Source organism: Rhinopithecus roxellana, chromosome 19 (assembly GCF_007565055.1).
Source record: "Rhinopithecus roxellana isolate Shanxi Qingling chromosome 19, ASM756505v1, whole genome shotgun sequence".
Taxonomy (NCBI): Eukaryota; Metazoa; Chordata; class Mammalia; order Primates; family Cercopithecidae; genus Rhinopithecus; species Rhinopithecus roxellana.
Genome location: NC_044567.1, coordinates 23,696,375 through 23,716,853, shown reverse-complemented (window position 1 = coordinate 23,716,853; position 20,479 = coordinate 23,696,375).

Genomic DNA, 20,479 nt, shown 5'->3' with positions numbered 1-20,479 from the left:
GTGTGTGCGTGCGTGTGTGTGTGTGTGTGTGTGTGTATATGTACTTGGACAGTTAGTATCTCCTGGGAGTGGGAAGAGAGAAAAAGAGAAGTTCAGGGTGGTGGGGTGAGTAACAGATAAAACGAAGGAAAAATGAGACTCAGAACAAGTCATAAACAGAAAAGGCAGACAGACAGCTAATAAAATTGGACTACGAGGGTAAAACAAATACAGCTAGATTTTGCTAGATTTTTTTTTTTTTCTTTTTGAGATGGAACATTTGCTCTTGTCCTCCAGGTTGGAGTGCAATGGCATGATCTTGACTCACTGCGACCTCTGCCTCTCGGGTTCAAGCGATTCTCCGGCCTTGGCCTTCCGAGTAGCTGGAACCACAGTCTCCTGCCACCATGCCCGACTAATTTTTGTATTTTCAGTAGAGACGGGGTTTCATCATGTTGGCCAGGCTGGTCTCGAACTCCGAACCTCAGGTGATCCACCTGCCTCGGCCTCCCAAAGTGCTGGGATTATGGGCATGAGCCACCACGCCCAGCCCAATACAGCTAGGTTTTTAAAAACAGATAAACATTGCTAGAATTTCACAATCAGGTATTTGCTGAGTACACACTATTTGCTTAGCATTATGCTAATAAGGGAATAAAGAGGAAGTTTAAGCTATGGCCCCTGGTTTCAAGGAATATAAAATCCAGTTGGGATGACCAAATTAACATACATAAAAAACCTGGAGAAGTAAGTTATATGGTTTTGGTGTGGAATGAGTTCGCTCTTCAAAGGAAGTAGAATTCACAGGTTTTAAACAAAAAGCATGTAAATTCCTTCCTAAAGTTTCATACAATCATTCCTGAAATCAGGTCTTTCGTGTTTCCACTAGGAAATTATAACTTATTTGCTAAAAAGTAAATAAGAAGCAGGTCAATTTAATGTTATAACATCACTGTTTTATTTTTTTCTAGAGTGTAGCTACTAAAGATTTAAAGCCACGATTTTGCGACCCTTCCAGCTACTGCTCTAAGAGCCAGATAAAGTTAAGCTGATGTTTTGACTCAAACCCTGATATCAGGCTAGAAGTTTTCTTTCTTCTTTTGTTCCTACCCTTTATGCACTATGTAAAGAAAAAAAATTAACAGAAATGACCTACAGAATCCCTTAACTTATCAGTGAGGATAAATTTGCAAGACAAAATTTTCTCATGTTATTTCAATACTATTAAAATTATTTCAGATACATCAAAATTTGATAAAGAATTTCAACTAAAATGAACCTCCATTTGGTAAGCGGTGTTGTTACCAGCATTGTGCAGAGCGAGATTTTTTTTTTTTTACAATAGAGAAGTCCTTTGTGGTCAGTGGGGTATAAAATATGGCTTTAAATGCCAAAGTGTAATGAAATTAAATTTATGTCACTCTATTTTTGCTTTCTTTTCTGTGAACTAATCATGAATCTACTGTGTCACTTGAGTTTGCTTAACAGCTGGTGTTGATGAAAAGATACTGGTCTTAATATATAGTAAGGATGGCTATAATAAACCCAGTACAATATGCTGAAAATTTTTATGAGTCAATTCATAATGTACATGCGAACTTGTCAGAAAAAATCAATACCCTGGTGAACAATGAAGTCAGGGGGGGATTCTGAGATCAGAGTTTTTAGACTATTTACTTAAGTTTGTAAAAGGTAGCTATTTTAAAGTTATATGTGAATTGCATTTGCATATTTTAGCTAGTTATTTTGCCCCCAAAACAAATCAAAGGTTTGTTTACTAATTTTTTTCCAATTTGATAGCTTCTGTTAGGAAAAACTGGATATGATGATATTAATTTGCTGTTAACTAATGTTGTACAACATTGCTAAATGACAGTCCATCTGTCAAATTAACGTCATGACATCCCACTTGTTATTTTAATATGTTATGAAGATGAAATGTGTTTTTTAGATATGTTTTACATTTGTACTAAGTAATGGAAAGTACGATATATTATGTGCCTGTGCCCTGAGGAAAGTTTTGAACAAAAATAATTGAAGGTAATAAATCTTACTCCCTTTCCTTCCTTGTTGCCCCTTTCCTGGTATACCTGCTGTATGACTGTATCTCCTGTGCGAAGCAAGTCTTCTAGATAGCGGCAAAGACTGAGACCTATTGTGTGCATTATATAACAAAACCCAGCCTACTTCCCAAAAGTTTGCTTTGCCCTGGAACATAGACTTAATAAACATTCTCTGTGATCAGTTTCATGACTGGATTCCCTTTCCTAAGATTGAACTGTGCTCTTGAATGATGTTGCTATCGAACGTCAGACAAGTTTTTCAAATAATTAGGAACATCTACAAGCTAATAAATCTCTCCTACAGTTTTAATTTGATTGTATACTTGGTAGATGTTTTTGCTTACGAGGGCGTGTAGGGGGGTGCATGATTTATAATGTGTTTGGGTTTTTTGTTTAAATTGTCATAGGCAGCTGTGTGGTAAAATTTGGTGCAGAGAAATGATGCCGTTCACATTTGATATATAACTTATTATTATCTTTAATAATGCCTTGATCTTGCCAACATTCCCCAGTGTGAATTTTTACAGTTTGAAGATGATTCACCTTGAGACACATCACTCTAACAACTAGCATTCCTTAGAGTGCTTTGTTTTCATGTGTAAACATACAGCACAATTAATTATTATACAGTATCCTTTCAAAAATGATTACAGTTTCACAACTTTTGTGTAACATTATCCAGAGTATGTTCGGTGTGTATTTAAATATGACAATATCTCATGAAAGCAAATTTTTAAACTATTTAAATGGAATACTTTTCAACAAGAAATAATGATGTGAATATAAACTAATCCAATATATATGAATGTAGCCCAGGCTTGCAATATTGGTTTATCCATTAATTTTCTTAGCCCAGGTGTTTGTTTAGTGGGAAGTCATCTTACGAAGTGATGATAGATGTATTTTACTCAGAGCTGGTTATAGAAGCTCTTGTACTTTTCATGCTCAAAACTGTTTGGTTAGGAACCATTGCCTAGAAAGCGGGGAAAAAATCACCATTCAGGAAAATTATTCCTGACTTTTCAATGGAAGCAGCACTTTCTAAAAGCTTTAATGAACAAATTAGAACATTAAAAAGCCCAGGTAGAAACGAATTTTATTACAAAATTCTTTTTTTTTTTTTGAGATGAAGTTTCACTCTTGTTGCCCAGTCTGGAGTGCAGTGGTGCGATCTCGGCTCACTGTATCCTCCTTCTCCTGAGTTCAAGCAATTCTCCTGCCTCAGCCTCCCAAGTAGCTGGGATTACAGGCATGCGCCACCACGCCTGGCTAATTTTTGTATTTTTAGTAGAGACAGGGTTTCACCACGTTGGTCAGGCTATTCTCAAACTCCTCACCTCAGGTGATTGACCTGCCTCGGCCTCCCGAAGTGCTGGGATTACAGTTGTGAGCCACCATGCCTGGCCATAAAATTCTTATTGAATAATTTTAGATCAGATTTTTTTTTTTTCCTAAAATGGGGATCTTTTACTATGCAGACTTTTTTTTTTTTTTTTTTTTTTTTTTTTTTTGAGAAGTAGTCTCTTTCTGTTGCCCAGGCTGGAGTGCAGTGGAGTGATCTAGGCTTTGGGCTTACTGCAACCTCCTCCTCCTGGGTTCAAGAGATTCTCCTGCCTCAGCCTCCTAAGTAGCTGGGATTACAGGTGGCTGGACCACGCTCAGCTAATTTTTAGTAGAGATGGGGTTTTGCCACGTTGGCTAGGCTGGTCTCAAACTCCTAAGCTCAAGTGATCCGCCTGCCTTGGCCTCCCAAAGTGCTGGGCTTATAGGCTTGAGCCACCAGACCCGGAGAAAACCGTTGTTATTAGTAACACTCTGCTGTACATCCTTCCAGGATATTTTTTACAAACTACTTTTTAAATTTAGTTATACTTATCCATAGTACTTTGCAAACCACCTTTTTTCACTTAATAGATATCTTTCCAGGTCAATAATGTAGCTCTTCGTAATTTTTAACGATGACATGGTATTCTGGTCATAGTGAAACAACAGAGAGGTAAACATTACAGTTGTTTCCAATTTGGAGTGATTATAAATAAAATGTTTGGTAATGTTTTTGGAGTAAATTCCTAAAAATTGAAATTATTGGATTTAAGTGTTGAGATATTTGATAATTTTATGTATCTTGCCAAATTGCTGTGAGAGTAATACAAATCAGTATGCAAATTTCCACGGCTACCAAGAGTGTGCAAGAGTCCTCCACACTTTTACCTGCTCTGTGGACAATCTGTTTCCAATATTTGCCAGTTAGATAAAATACAAATTCTATTTTATTGTTGTAAGTTAAATATGTTATGCCAGGTGCGGTGGCTCATGCCTGTAATTCCAGCACTTTGGGAAGACGAGGTGGGTGGATCACCTGAGGTTAGGAGTTTGAGACCAACCGGGCCAACATGGTGACACCCCATCTCTACTAAAAATAACAAAAATTAGCCGGGTGTGGTGGTGAGCACCTGTAATCCCAGCTACTCGGAAGGCTGAGGCAGGAGAATCGCTTGAACCCAGGGGGTGGAGGTTGCAGTGAGTTGAGATCGTGCCACTGCACTCCAGCCTGGGTGACAGAGTGAGACTCTGTCTCAAAAAACAAACAAACAAAAATAAACTTCTATTACTGACGGAGTAATACATCTTATACATTTAGTGACAACTGTAATTTTCTTCATTTGTGAATTACCAGGAAATGTATGCCTTTTCCCTGTTTTTCTATTTAAGTATTCATCTTTTAAAAATTAATTTGTAAGAGCCCTTTATAAAGTGAAGGTATTAGCCTTTTGCATATCATAAGTTGAAGTTTATTCTTTTTTTTTTGAGACGGAGTCTCACTCACTCTCCCAGGTTGGAGTTCAGTGGCGCCATCTCAGCTCACTGCAACCTCTGCCTCCTGGATTCAAGTGATTCTTCTGCCTCAGCCTCCAGAGTAGCTGGGATTACAGACGTGTGCCACCACGCCTGGCTAACTTTTGTATTTTTAATACAGACGGAGTGTCATCATGTTGGCCAGGCTGGTCTCAATCTCCTGACCTCAAGTGATCTGCCCGCCTTGGCCTCTCAAAGTTCTGGCCTTGAAGTTTATCTTTTAACTTAGTTTATGTTATGTGGTAAATTGTGGTCAATTATGTGGTGAATTATATTAGCCAGTTTACTGAGTTTCTAGCTTTAGTGAGTGCTAAGAAAGGTCATCTTTACCCAAGAATATGAAATAATATCTTTTTTTTTTCTTTGTTTTTGTTTTTTTGAGAGGGAGTCTCACTCTGTCACCCAGGCTGGTGAAGTGGCGTGATTTCGGCTCACTGCAAGCTCTGCCTCCCTAGTTCACACCATTCTCCTGCCTCAGCCCCCTGAGTAGCTGGGACTACAGGCGCCCGCCACCAAACCCAGCTAATTTTTTTTTTTTTTTTTGTATTTTTAGTAGAGATGGGTTTTCACCATGTTAGCCAGATGGTCTCGATCTCCTGACCTTGTGATCCGCCCGCCTCGGCCTCCCAAAGTGCTGGGATTACAGGCCCGAGCCACTGCACCCAGCCATCTTTTATTTTCTTCTAGTGCTTCGATAGTTTTGTTCCATTTATTTTTTAAATTCATTTTAATTGATAAATAATTTTAAAAAAAATTTTTTGAGACAGAGTCTTGCTCTGTCGCCCAGGCTGGAGTGTAGTGGCATGATCTCAGCTCACTGCAATCTGCACCTCCTGGGTTCAAGTGATTCCCCTGCTTTAGCCTCCTGAGTAGCTGGGACTATAGGTGCGCACCACCACGCCCCGTTAATTTTTGTATTTTTAGTAGATATGGGGTTTCACCATGTTGGCCAGGTTGGTCTTGAACTCCTGGCCGCAAGTGATCTGCCCATCTTGGCCTCCCAAAGTGCTGGGATTACAGGCATGAGCCACTGCATCCAGCCTGATATATAACTAACATACATTAAATTGTACATATTTAAACTATACAATTTGACAAGTTTTGATGTATTTATAACCCATGAGGCCATTCATCATCTCAAAAATTTGTCTCATGCCTCTTCATAGATCCCCCTCCCAACTCTCTTTCTGCAGCCCCTTACCCCTAGGTCCCCAAACAACCACTGATCAGCTTTCTGTCACCATAGATTAGTTTGCACATTCTAGGATTTTATATGAATGGAGTCATACAGTCATACAGTATGTATTCTTTTTTGTCTGGCTTCTTTCACTCAGCATAGTTATTTTGAAATTTCATGTTGCACATAACAATAGCTTACTTTCTTTTATTGCTCAGTACCATTCCATTGTACGGATATGCAAAATTTGTTTATTTGTTCACATGTTCATGGACCTTTGGGTAATTTCCAGTTATTTGTTATAACAAATAAAGCTGCTATGAATGATCATGTACAAATCTTTGCATGGATGGATCATTTCATTTCCCTTGGGTAAATACCTAGGAGTGAAATGGCTGAATCATATGGTAGGCGTATGTTTGACCCTTTTAGAAACTGTCAAACTGTTTTCCAAAGTGATTGTACCATTTTACACTCCTGTCAGCAAGATATAAAAGTTTAAGTTCCTCCACATTTTTGTCGACATTTGGTATGCACAGTCTTTTTGATTTTAGCCATTCTAGTGGGTATGCAGTAACATTTTATTGTGATTTTAGTTTGCATTTCTCTAATGACTAATGATATCGAGCAGCTTTTCATGTGTTTATAGATCATCCATAGATCTTATTTGGTGAAGGGTCTGTTCAAATCTTGTGCTCATTTGAAAAACCGGTTTGTTTGTTGTTGAGTTTTAAGAGTTCTTTACATATTCTGGATTCAAGTTCTTTATCAGATATACGCCTTGCACATATTTCCTTCCAGTTTGTGACCTTTCATTCTATTAACAATGGCTTTCAAAGAACAGAAGCTTTTGAGTTTGATGAATCAAATTTGTCAATATGGATCATACTTTTGGTATCAGATCTAAGACATTTTTCCTTCACTCTAGGTTACAGAGATTTTTCTCCTGTATTTTTCTCCTGTAATTTCCTTTAAATTAAATGTAATTTAAAGTCTGTGATGCACTTTGGGGTAATTTTTGCATGTGATATGAGGTATGAGTCCAATTTTATTTTTTTTAAATCCAATTATTCCAGCAACATTTGTTGAAATTAGTATCTTTTCTCCACTGGACTGCTTTTGTGCCTTTGTCAAGAATAAGTTGTCCAGGCTACGCACGGTGGCTCATGCCTTTAATCCCAGCACTTTGGGAGGCTGAGGTGGGAGCATCGCTTGAGCCTAGGAGTTTGAGACCAGCCTGAGCAACATGGTGAAACTCTTGTCTCTACAAAAAGTACAAAAAGTTAGCCAGGTATGGTGGTGTGTGCCTGTAGTCCTAGCTACTCAGTAAGCTGAGGTGGGACAATTACCTGAGCTCAGGAGGTCAAGGCTGCAGAGTGAGACCCTGTCTCAAGATAAAAAAAAAAGGTTGTCCATATATGTGTGGGTCTATTTCTGACTCTATATGCTGTTCCACTTACTTGTCTATACTTACAATACTGCACTGTCTTGACTATTATATCTTTTTAAGTCTTGAAATCAGGTAAGTGTTAATCCTCCAGCTTTGTTCTTCTTTATAAAAATTGCATTGACCATTCTAGGTCCTGGACATTTCCTTATGAATTTTAGAATTTGTTTATCTATTAATACTAAAATGCTCATGGTAATTTTGATTAAGATAATGTTGGGAAGATTGATATCTTTAAAATATTGGGTCATCCAATGTATGAACAAAGTATATCTCTCCATTATTTGGGTCTTAATTTCTGTCAGCAACGTTTATTTTTATTTTTATGTTTTTGAGACAGGGGCTCACTCTGTTGCCCAGGCTGGAGTGCAGTGGCATGAACACGGCTCACTGCAGCCTCCTTCTCCCAGGCTCAAGCAATCCTCCCACTTCAGCCTCCCAAGTAGCTGGGACTACAGGTATGCACCACCACACCTGGCTAGTTTTTTTTTTTTTTTTTTAATTCTTAGTAGAGACGAGGTCTTGCTATGTTGTCTAAGGTGGTCTTGAATTTCTGGGCTCAAGTAATCCTCCCGGCTTAGCCTCCCAAAGTGCTGGGATTACAGGTGTGAGCCACTGCACCCAGCCCTCTCAGCAATATTTTATAGTTTTAATAGTATAGGCCTTGTATATTTTTATATGCCTTTTGTCACATTTATTCTTAAATGTTCCATATTTTTATAAATATGCTGTATTTGTGTTACAAATATGTTGTTTTTCATCACAATTTCTGATTGTTATTAGTATATAGAAATATCATGGATTTTTGTATATTGCTTTTGTGTCCTGTCACCTTTCTAGACTCACGTTAGTTCCAGTACAGCTGTGTATATTGCATTGGATATTCTACGTGGATGGTCATATCATCTGTGAACTTCCTTTCCAACTGGATGCTTATTATTTCCTTTTCTTGTTTATTGCACTAGCTAAACCCACTAGTACAAATGTTAAATAGGCACGGTGAGAGGAGACAAACTTGTCTGGTTTTTAATTCTAGGGAGAAAGCATTCCATCATTCCTCATTAAGTATGATATTAGAAGGATATTTTTTGTAAATGCCTTTTACCAAATTGAAGAAATTTTCTTCTATTCTCATTTGCTGAGAGTTTTTTTTTTTTTTTTCAATCAGGAATGTGTGTTGGATTTTGTCAGTTGCTTTTTCTGTGTCTATGAGATGATCTATGGTTCTTTTTCAGTTCGTTAATATAATGATTCACATCGATTTCTTTTTTAATATTAAACCATTCTTGCATTCCTGGGATAAACCCAACTTTATTGTGATGTATTCTTCTTACATTGATGGATTTGACTTCCTAATACTTTGTTTAGAATTTTTACAACTTTGTTCATGAGGAATATTGGTCTGTAGTTTTCTTTTCTTGTGGTATCTTTGATGGTTTTCATATCAAGGTAACGCTAGCTTTATAGAACGAGCTGGGAAATATTCCCACTCTTCACTTTCCTGAAGGAGTATGTATAGAATTGATATTGTTTCTTCCTTAAGTGTTAAGTAGTATTTGCACTGGAGTTTTCATTATGAAATTATTTTTAACAGCTTCAGTTTTGTGGATAGATATAGGGCTATTCAGATTATCTATTTCTTCTTGAATGAGCTTTTATAGTTTGAGTCTTTCAAGGGATTTTTTCACTTAATTTAAGCTGTAAAATTTATGGGCATAAAATTGCTCATAATATTCTCTTATTATTCTTCCAATGTCTGTAGGATCTTTAGTAATATATTCTCTTTTATTCCTGATTTTGGCAATTTGTATCTTTTATTTTCTTGAGTAGAGTGGCTACAGGTTAATCAATCATATTGATTTTCATAAAGTACAAGCTTTTGGTTTTATGGATTTTCTTCATTAGTCTCTTTCATTTTATAGATTTCTATTCTCTTATTGTTTCCTATTTCTCTTATTGTTTCTATTCTCTTATTGTTTCTTCTTCTTCCTTTGAGTTTAATCTGATCTTACTTTTCCAGTTTCTTAAGGTATGAGCTGCAGTCAATAATTTGAGATCTTTTTTCATTCCTAACATAGGCTATTAGTCCTAAAAATTTCTCTCTAGTCAAAATAATTTCTAATTTCCTTTGTGATTTCTTCTTTGATTCACTGATTATTTAGAACAATACTGTATAATTTCCAAGTACCTAGGCATTTTAAATACCTTTTTCTATTACTGACTTCTAATTAAATTGCACTGTGGTCAGAAAACTTACCTTGCATGACTTAAATAATTTAAAATTCATTGAGACTTGTTTTATGGGCCAGAATATGGTCTCTCTTGATAAATGTTTCATGAGCACTTGAAAAGAATATTTATCCTGCTGTTGTTAGTCGGACTCTCCAAGTTGGTTGACAACGTTATTTCAGTCTTGAGTGCCTTTTCTGCTTTTCTGTCAACTTGTCATATAGGTTATTGATAGACGGGTGTTGAAATATCTTATATAATTGTGGGTTTGTTTATTTCTCTTTTCAGTTTTATCAGGTTTTGGTTCATGTATTTTGAAGCTCTGTTATTAAAGGTATAAGTTTTTAAGATTTTTATGTCTTCTTGATGAATAGGAATAATTTGGGCCTTGAAGAGTAAGAAGTCAGATAAGCAGGAGAAATCATGGGCTCACTGAGGTTAGGTTTATTCAGACACATTTGTTTTCCCCTCTACTTCATTCCAAAAAGATTTAAGATGGGTAGCTATTTAGCTCCTTCTATATTCTAGATATTAGAATAATGTTCTTCAGAAAATAAACTTTTACTGTAATCTTATGGCAAAAATACATTGTACATAGGGACCTAGTGCATATGCTTATTTATATATATTTTATATATGTATGTGCATATAAAAAAGTTTCAGGCCAGACACGGTGGCTCACACCTGTAATCCCAGCACTTTGGGAGGCTGAGGTGGGTGGATCACTTGAGCTCAGAAGTTTGAGACCAGCCTGAGCAACATGGTGAAACCCTGTCTCTACTAAAAATACAAAATTAGCCAAACCTGGTGGTGCATGTCTGTAAACCCAGCTACTTGGAAGGCTGAGGCAGAAGAATAGCTTGAACCTGGGAGGCAGAGGTTGCAGTGAGCCAAGATCGTGCCATTGCACTCCAGCCTGGCAGACAAGAACGAAACTCCTTCTCAAAAAAGAAAAAAAAGTTTCACACATACACACCCACAAACACACACACACACACACACACAATTACCCTTATTATATGTGGTATAGTCTGAGACTTTCTCTTCTCTTTCACATAATTTTTAAAAACTAATACTAGCCATAACCCACTAATTTGATTTAATGACCAATTAAACCTGCAACTTGCAGGTTGAAAAAGGCCCTACAAGGATAATAGAAATATGAATAACGCATAGTTCATATCCTCAAGGAACTTTCATTGTAATGACAGAGGCAGACACATAAACAGATAAACTTCAGCACAATATAATAAACTGTGCTAGGACACAGGGCGCTGTGGGATGTTAGAGTTGGTGAGGTGAAGAACAGTGTCACTCATGTCCTAGGCCAAGGGAACCACGAGGGAAAAGAAAGAGAGCTTCAAGTTAAAAGTAGAGAGTAGTGGAGGAAAGAAGCTAGAGATATATAGAGAACCAAGTCACTTAGGGCTTTGTATGAGGAATTTGGCCTTCATTCTGCAGGTGATGAGAAGCTATCAAAGCACTGTAAGTAAAGAGGTGATACAATCAGATTCGTGATTTCAGGAGATCACTCCAGCTGCAGTGTGAAATGTAAGAGAAGGACAAGACTGGGGACAAGAGGACTATTTAGGAAGTTATTGCAAAGGCCCAGGGGAGAAATGATAAGAGTCTGAACTAAACTGTAGCAGTGATAAGAGAGGCATATTTTAGAGACTGAATGAAAGATTTGCTGATTGAGTAATTGATTTAGTATAGGAAGTAATGGTGAGGGTAGGAGAAGAAATTATGATGTGATGACTCCCATCCATTCATTCAGTCATTTGAATTGAGATGCTTCTTAAAGAAGTTTGATAAGTCAGGCACCCTACTCTGTGCTAGCAATCCACCCAGTATGGAGTGGTGAGCAAAGCAGATGTGATTCCCATTCTCCTGAAGGTAACAAGCATTAGGACATCATCTGTACCTTGTCATGTACAGGGACAGACATTATCTGAATAATTTTTAAAATAGGTATGTAAAAATTATAACTATTCTGAAGGAAAAGAGTAGTGTTTAGATTAGGAGATAAGAAAAGGCCTCTCTTTTTTTTTTTCTTTTGAGATGGAGTCTCATTCTGTCACCAGGCTGGAGTGCAGTGGCTCAATCTCGGCTCGCTGCAACTTCTGCCTTCCTGGTTCAAGTGATTCTCCTGCCTCAGCCCCCCAAGTAACTGGGACTACAGTGCCCGCCACCACACCCAGCTAATTTTTGTATTTTTAGTAGAGATGGGGTTTTGCCATGTTGGCCAGGCTGGTCTCCAACTCTTGACCTCAAGTGATTTGCCCGCCTCAGCCTCCCAACGTGCCGAGATTACAGGCATGAGCCACCATGCCAGGCCAAAAAGGCCTCCCTTAGCGACACTGTAGGTGAGACAGGAAGAGTAGACTGGCAGGCAGATAACTGACAGGGTAGAAGTAGCCTGGGTGGAGGGAGCTGCATTTTTGAGGCCCCAAGATAAGAAAAAGCTTAGTGTGTTCAAGAAATGAAAAGGGGCCGGGCACAGTGGCTCATGCCTGTAATCCCAGCACTTTGGGAGGCCGAGGTGGGCGGATCACAAGGTCAGGAGTTCGAGACCAGCCTGACCAACATGGTGAAACTCTGTCTCTACTAAAAATACAAAAATTAGCCAGGCGTGGTGGCATGTGCCCGTAATCCCAGCTACTCATGAGGCTGAGGCAGGAGAATCGCTTGAACCCAGGAGTTGGAGGTTGCAGTGAGCCGAGATAGCGCCACCACACTCCAGCCTGGGCGACAGAGCGAGACTGTCTCAAAAAAAAAAAAAAAAAAAAAAAGAGAGAGAGGAGAAATGAAAAGCAGGCCAGAGTTGCTGGAGCTCAGTGAGCAGGCAGGCAGAATATAGTAAAACAAGGCTGGAGGGATGACCAGGGCCAGATTATGAAATGTGTTACAGGCCTTCTTAAGGATTTTAAATTTTCTTCTAAAAGCAGTGGGAAGCAAGAGTTTTAGACTGAAGAATATCATGATTAGATTTGAGTTTTAAAAGATTGATGTGCTTGCAATATGGAAAATGGGTTAGATTTGAGGATGACAACAGTGGAAGCATGAACGTTCTTGCAGTAGTCTGGGTAAGAAAAGATTGCATATTAAAAAAAAGCTTGGCCAGGTGCAATGGCTCATGCCTGCTGTAATTCAGCACTTTGAGAAGCTGAGGTGTGAGGATTGAGCCCAGGAGTTTAAGACCAGCTTGGACAACACAGTGAGATCCCGTATCTAAAATAAAACAAAACAAGTAAAAAAAAACTAGTTGGGTTTGGTGACGCACGCCTATGGTCCCAGCTGCTTGAGAGGTTGAGTCGGGAAGATCACTTGAGCCCAGGAGCTGGAGGGTGCAGTGAGCTATGGTGTGCCACTGCACTCCAGCCTGGGCAACAGAGCGAGACCCTGTCTCAGAAAAACAAAAACAAAAACAAAAACCTTGGCTTAGAGGTGATGTCAAAGTAGCTGTATACAAAGTAAATAGAGTCAAGATCTGTTCTGGATTAAAATAAATAGGACTGAGTGAAGAGGAAAATGTGTGGGAAAAGGGATATTGAATTAGGGTTCTTTGGTTGCTAATAATAAAAATCAAATCTGACTGACTTAAACAAAAAGGGAATTTTAAAATTAAGGGTATTGGACAACTAAAAAAATTGGGTGGAGAACTAGGCTTAGGAATGACAGGGGCCAAGTCAGTAGGAGCTAATTGACAGTTTCACTGGGTTACTGCCACTGGAATGAAATAGGTCCTACTGATTTTTCCTGTCTCACTGCACTTGTGACTCGAGTGGGAGGAAGGAAGGACCTTGTGTAGGAAGGAAAGAAGTTTAATATTGAGTTTGATGGGGCAGAAAACAGGAAACTACTGTCTAGACTTAGAGGTTGCTGGGAAGCTGAAGTCAATTGCTTTGATAATAGGAGAACTAAAGAGAAGTCCTAGAAAAGGCACTCCCAGCTAGCTGAGTTTAAGCCATATGTTTGGCTTTTGATAACCAAGACAGTAAGAGTTACAGATCTTATGGAAGGAGCATATAATTGCATCTGAGAGCCCCATCAGCTTTCACAGAGCAAGGACAAGGTATCTCGATTTATAGTACTCAAAATTTAGTAAAGAAAAATCCTCACCCCCCAAATGTTAAGGTGATGTTAGGGAGGAAGACTGAATTTGGGATTGCCAAAGAAACATCAGATGCCCAGTATAGAGGGGGAAGTCTAGGATGACTCCCTTTTTAAAAATTTATTTATTTATTTATTTATTTATTTATTTATTTATTTGGAGACAGAGTCTCGCTCTGTCGCCCAGGCTGGAGTGCAGTGGCATGATCTCGGCTCACTGCAAGCTCTGCCCCCTGGGTTTCCGCCATCGTCCTGCCTCAGTCTCCTGAGTAGCTGGGACTACAGGCGCCCGCCGCCACACCTGGCTAATTTTTTTGTATATTTAGTAGAGATGTGGTTTCATTGTGTTAGCCAGGATGGTCTCGATCTCCTGACCTCGTGATCCGCCCACCTCGGCCTCCCAAAGTGCCGTAGGATGACTCCCTTTCTCAGACAATAGAGCTCTTGGACTTGACAAACACAAATATCTGGTTAACCCTCTTTAAGAGTTAAGAGTCCAAATGATAGAAACATAAAAACATCTTTACTCAAGGACCTGAGCTCTTTGCAGACTTTCTAGCTGAAAACTATTCAACTATTGGGGGGCGCCCTTCTGCAAACGAAAAATCAATTTTGGGACAAGATAAAGTACGGTTCCAAGTGTATACTAATGGGTTGGCGGCCAAGTACTTCTAACCTTCTGCACTTAGAGCCCTATTTAACTCTCTTAAAGACTGAAATACATCTTCTTTAGTTCTATTGTCAAAACTATTAAATTCAGCTTCTCAGCGACCTCTAAGTCTAGACAGCATTTCCCTGTTTGTTGTCTGCCCACCAAACTCATTATTAAACTTCTTTCCTTCCTACACAATGTCCTCCCTCTCTCCCTTCCTTTTCTTCCTTCTCTGATCCAAGTAAGCAGTACTGTAGAATTTGAGGTCTGAAGCATGTGGTATTGCATAGTGGTACACCACTGAGAGGGATAACTTTTAGACTTAAGGACCCGCCATCTGCAACCAAATAACATCTAGAGAGTTGTGCATCTAATCTTCCACTTAGTGAGCATTAAGGGCGAATGCTATTGGTACTGTGGTCAAAAGCCCAACCATTAGGAGTTCCAGAGAACAAATTCAATGTGGAAAATCCTGCAGTATTTAGAAAATTGGAATTGGTTCTCTAATTAAGTGATGATTAAATCTGTGATCCTTTTTGAAGACATAGCACTACTATCTTGACACAGCTCTGGAAGAATGGGAACTATTCTAATAAGCTGAGATCTTTTAACAAACATCTTGGGACAAAACAAATGTGGAAAGACTTATCCTTCCTAGTTAAGAGACTATCATCTTTTGATCTCCGATCCCACAGTCACCTGTCAATGCAACACTTAGAAGTCATTTCAGATACCTTCTTAAGATTGCAGCTCTCTGTGGATGGGGTCTGAACCATGCTTCAGCTTGCCCTATTCCCTTACCTTGTATCGATCTTGTCCCTAATTTTGTGCCCCAGTCTGCCTGCTGCTTTAGTGAGTTCCAATCTAAATTAATTCCATTGTTTGTACATTTTTTGATTTTGCTGTTTTGCAATGACCTTTTTTCTGGTCCCTGCCATTTGACCATGCCACTTGCTTAATTTTATCACAACTCCAATTTATCTACACCATAGAGAAATTAATTTAATGTCTCTCAGTATTTGTAGGCAGGTCTAAGAGCGAAGCCTACACTGGTTAATAACTTCCCACCGTTTTTGAAGATCATCAGTGCAATTAAACCAATGAACACTTTTTAAAGGATGTAATGCCTGAAAGTAATATGACTGGCACTGAAGCAGAAGACAATACAAAGAAAAGCCATGGTTCTTGCCTTCAAATAGCTTACTGTCTAGTGAGAGAGACGGCAATAGAAGCAATTAAATACAATGTAAGTTTAAATTGGAAAACAAGTCCAAGAAGCACCTGGTTATACAGAGAGACGAGTGCCCAGATGAGAACAGGGAAGACTTCACAAAGGAGTTGGAATGGGAGGCCAAGGCAAGAGGATTGCTTGAAGCCAGGAGTTCAAGACCAGCCTGGGCAATACAGTGAGACCCAGTTTCTTAAAACAAACAAACTCGAAATAACAGCAAATGTTTATATAGTATCATATACCAGGTACAGGTACTGTTCTGAATGCTTTACATATATTAACTCATTCTAAACTATTTTAATATGTAACTATAGAGGGAAGAGCATAAGTCAAACACAAAAGCCTAACTCATAAATTCTTTCTTATCTGTAAAAGGGGTTAGACAAATATTATCTCCTTCTCAAAACTGATCAGAAAACTATCTAGAGTAGACTGATTGGAGAAGTAAGCCAGGTAGCTGAATAGAGATACCCAGAAACAAGATCTTTTACCATGTTTATTCTCTGTACTACAAAAAGTTAGATTATGGAGCCACTTTACCTACCTATAATTGTGCACTTATATTATTTTACTTATAAATCTCAACAAGTAATACAGGATTTGTTTCCCATTCAAACAAGATAAGTATTTGAGAGTGTGTTGCTATAGACACAAGGAAAGTATAAGAGAAAGAAAGGGCTACTTTCCCCAGCCACAAGCACATGAAAAAGCCCTAAGCCCTTGGGTAGAGGCAACAAAAGCAGAAGTTTAGTATTTCATCACAGAATCCAAGAGAATAATCTCCAATTATACAGGTAGGGAAGACAAGACACTTAGACCATTTGTCTAATGCTATGGAAGGAGCTGGTATTGAGCAATGGATTAAATCTAATTCAGCTAATATATTTGATCAGATGCAGTTAGAATAACCTTTCAGGTTTAGACTGAGGGACTCAGGTTGCTAAATAAGCAGGAGGTAGAACACATTGCTCTGATAATTGTGGTTAATTTTGAACTACTGTATCCTGCCTGTAACCGAGCAAGCTGTCATTTTGAGACCAGGGCCAGCCCTTCATTTCCATTCACAATGCTGTGAACCCCTGAGGCATACAATTTAAAGCTGGCCACTTATGGAGATCTCTTTGGGACCACTTATATGAAATGACGAATAGGGTTAAATTCTAAAAAATTAAATCCAAAGAGATTTCCCAGAAGTTATGCATAAACCGTCATTAGGTACATTTTCCATTTTGAATTCTTGTGGATAGGAGCCAATAGGATGGTGAGGCCAGCATTGCATACTGCAATATGCTCAGTACTTAAATGCTTTATATTTGAATCTTTCATATTTTTGGCTGGGCATAAAGCAGCATCTTTCAAGCCGAGTAAGAAGAATACTGAAAAAGAGAAAACTTAGGTTAAAAAATTACCTATTTTATTTTTTATTATTTATTTCTTTTTAGTAAAATCTTTAATTTCAAATTAGAGAAATTTTCTAGACAACATGAAGGTTTAGCAATTTTCTAATGAAAATCAGAAATTCATTTGGGATAACTGAAACTTTTAAAAAATTCACCTAATTTGAGGATGGTGAAATACGACAATTTCAAACAAAACAATTCTGTCTCTTAACTTATGCTACATGCCAATGAGCCAGTTCTATGTAGGTCTGCTTGTTGGACTTTATTTTGTTAAAAGTTGCTTAGAACCTTCCTCTGATTGTAGTTCTAAACAATTTTTAACATAATTATCTGAAATTGAGTGAGGCATAGAGCTTTTGAGATCTTTTTTTTCCCCTGATGTTGTTGAATCTTAACAGATTATAAAACATTCTCAAAAGAAGTTTAAACAAAATAATCAAAGCAGAATACTCCTACCAACCAATTCAGTAGCCTTTGCCACCACCTTTAAGTGTGTGTCTCTTCTTCCAGGTAGACATAGCTGGCATTGAGAATGAAGAGAAATGCTAATGTCTATTCATGGAACTCCTGGGATCTAGAAAAATACCAATTTTAATAAGACACTAGAATCATGTGATGCTTTGACACCTATCCCCAATATTGTATTGCTTGAGAAGAAAACATATGTATCTTCTGCTTTGGAAGAAATATATATATTCCCATGCTTCAGACCTAAGCAGTTTTGCAAAGAGAGATGATATTAATACATGCTTGCAATAGCTTAAAAGCCAGTTGAGAAAGTAATATAAATTGGAAGGGATGGAAGGGTGATGTGCCTTCTTTCTATGTTGCTTTGTTGTTGCTCACTCTGAGAAAGTGAGACCTACGTAACGTCCTTGGAAGGGTGATGAATTGAGAAAACTGTCTTCTGGTAGATTTCTGAATTTCAGTGTAATCATGCCGGGGTGGCGGGGAAGCTTTCCATCAGCAGTCACTTTACAGACCCAGTGAGTTATCAGGACCCAGACTCTGGCATCTCCTTAGACAGACATCCAGGAAACAAACAAGGGATAAAGAAAAGCTCGCAAGCAAGCACTTCAGATGCCAGCCACCCCGGTCCAGCCCTTATTCTATTCCTCCTCACTGGTTACGTTAAAGGAAAAATTGGATACCATTGAAAAACAAAATCCTCATGACCTTCATACATTCAGACTTTATAAACGGAGGTGGGGATTTCAGAGCAATGACAGGAGTTTTAATAAAGGAAAACAGAATACCAAACTAGGAATTTTAAAATCGAGGAAATGCTCAGTGTTGATGAAAGGTACGGCTGTGGAGATTTAAGGAACTGGAGGGAACTGATTTCCCATGGAGAGTCCTCCAGCCTCTGGAAGCATTCTTTCCCTGGCATTGATGTTGAACACGATTCCATTCTTTTTTTCTTTTCTTGAAATTCCTGGCAGAATTTCTGATTTGGCAATTGGGACTAATTACATTCTCTTGTTCATTGCAATTCAAAAACTGCGTTTCATTTTAAAACACAAAACTTATGCCTATCCAGAATTGCTGTATTCCCACTATGAACGAATTTGCTGTCATTAGGTTTAAATCAAAAGATATCTGAGTCTTATAATTTTAGTTCAAATAGAAATTTTTTTTTTTTTTTTTTTATACTTTAAGTTCTAGGGTACATGTGCATAACGTGCAGGTTTGTTACATATGTATACTTATGCCATGTTGGTGTGCTGCACCCATCAACTCGTCAGCACCCATCAATTCATCATTTATATCTTGTATAACTCCCCAATGCAAGCCCTCCCTCCTCCCCCCTCCCCCCTCCCCATGATAGGCCCCAGTGCGTGATGTTCCCCTTCCCGAGTCCAAGTGATCTCATTGTTCAGTTCCCACCTATGAGTGAGAACATGCGGTGTTTGGTTTTCTGTTCTTGTGATAGTTTGCTAAGAATGATGGTTTCCAGCTGCATCCATGTCCCTACAAAGGACGCAAACTCATCCTTTTTTATGGCTGCATAGTATTCCATGGTGTATATGTGCCACATTTTCTTAATCCAGTCTGTCACAGATGGACATTTGGGTTGATTCCAAGTCTTTGCTATTGTGAATAGTGCCGCAATAAACATACGTGTACATGTGTCTTTGTAGTAGAATAATTTATAATCCTTTGGGTATATACCCAGTAGTGGGATGGCTGGGTCATATGGTACATCTAGTTCTAGATCCTTGAGGAATTGCCATACTGTTTTCCATAATGGTTGAACTAGTTTACAATCCCACCAACAGTGTAAAAGTGTTCCTGTTTCTCCACATCCTCTCCAACACCTGTTGTTTCCTGACTTCTTAATGATTGCCATTCTAACTGGTGTGAGATGGTATCTCATTGTGGTTTTGATTTGCATTTCTCTGATGGCCAGTGATGATGAGCATTTTTTCATGTGTCTGTTGGCTGTATGAATATCTTCTTTTGAGAAATGTCTGTTCATATCCTTTCCCCACTTTTTGATGGGGTTGTTTGTTTTTTTCTCGTATATTTGTTTGAGTTCTTTGTAGATTCTGGATATTAGCCCTTTGTCAGATGAGTAGGTTGCAAAAATTTTCTCCCATTCTGTAGGTTGCCTGTTCACTCTGATGGTAGTTTCTTTTGCTGTGCAAAAGCTCTTTAGTTTAATTAGATCCCATTTGTCAATTTTTGCTTTTGCTGCCATTGCTTTTGGTGTTTTAGACATGAAGTCCTTGCCCATGCCTATGTCCTGAATGGTACTACCTAGATTTTCTTCTAGGGTTTTTATGGTATTAGGTCTAACATTTAAGTCTCTAATCCATCTTGAATTAATCTTCGTATAAGGGGTAAGGAAAGGATCCAGTTTCAGCTTTCTACTTATGGCTAGCCAATTTTCCCAGCACCATTTATTAAATAGGGAATCCTTTCCCCATTTCTTGTTTCTCTCAGGTTTGTCAAAGATCAGATGGCTGTAGATGTGTGGTATTATTTCTGAGGACTCTGTTCTGTTCCATTGATCTATATCTCTGTTTTGGTACAAATAGAAATTTCATGACTAAAGTTTAATTTCTCAAAAGATGATGATGCCAATCAGTTCTCAGCTCCTAGAATTCAAGAGACAGAAAATTCACTTGGCCTGGCTACAGCTCACTGGAAAACGCACAGGGATTTTGATTCGTTTTGTTTTCTTTACTTTCACATATGCCCAGGTCAAGTTAGGCAACATGGGGTAGGAAGAAGAGAAAACAGGGAATCAGGGAAATGTGGGCTTTCTTCCAAAGTTTCCAAAGTTTGTCACTTACTTAGCCAAGTGACATTGGACAAATGATCTAACC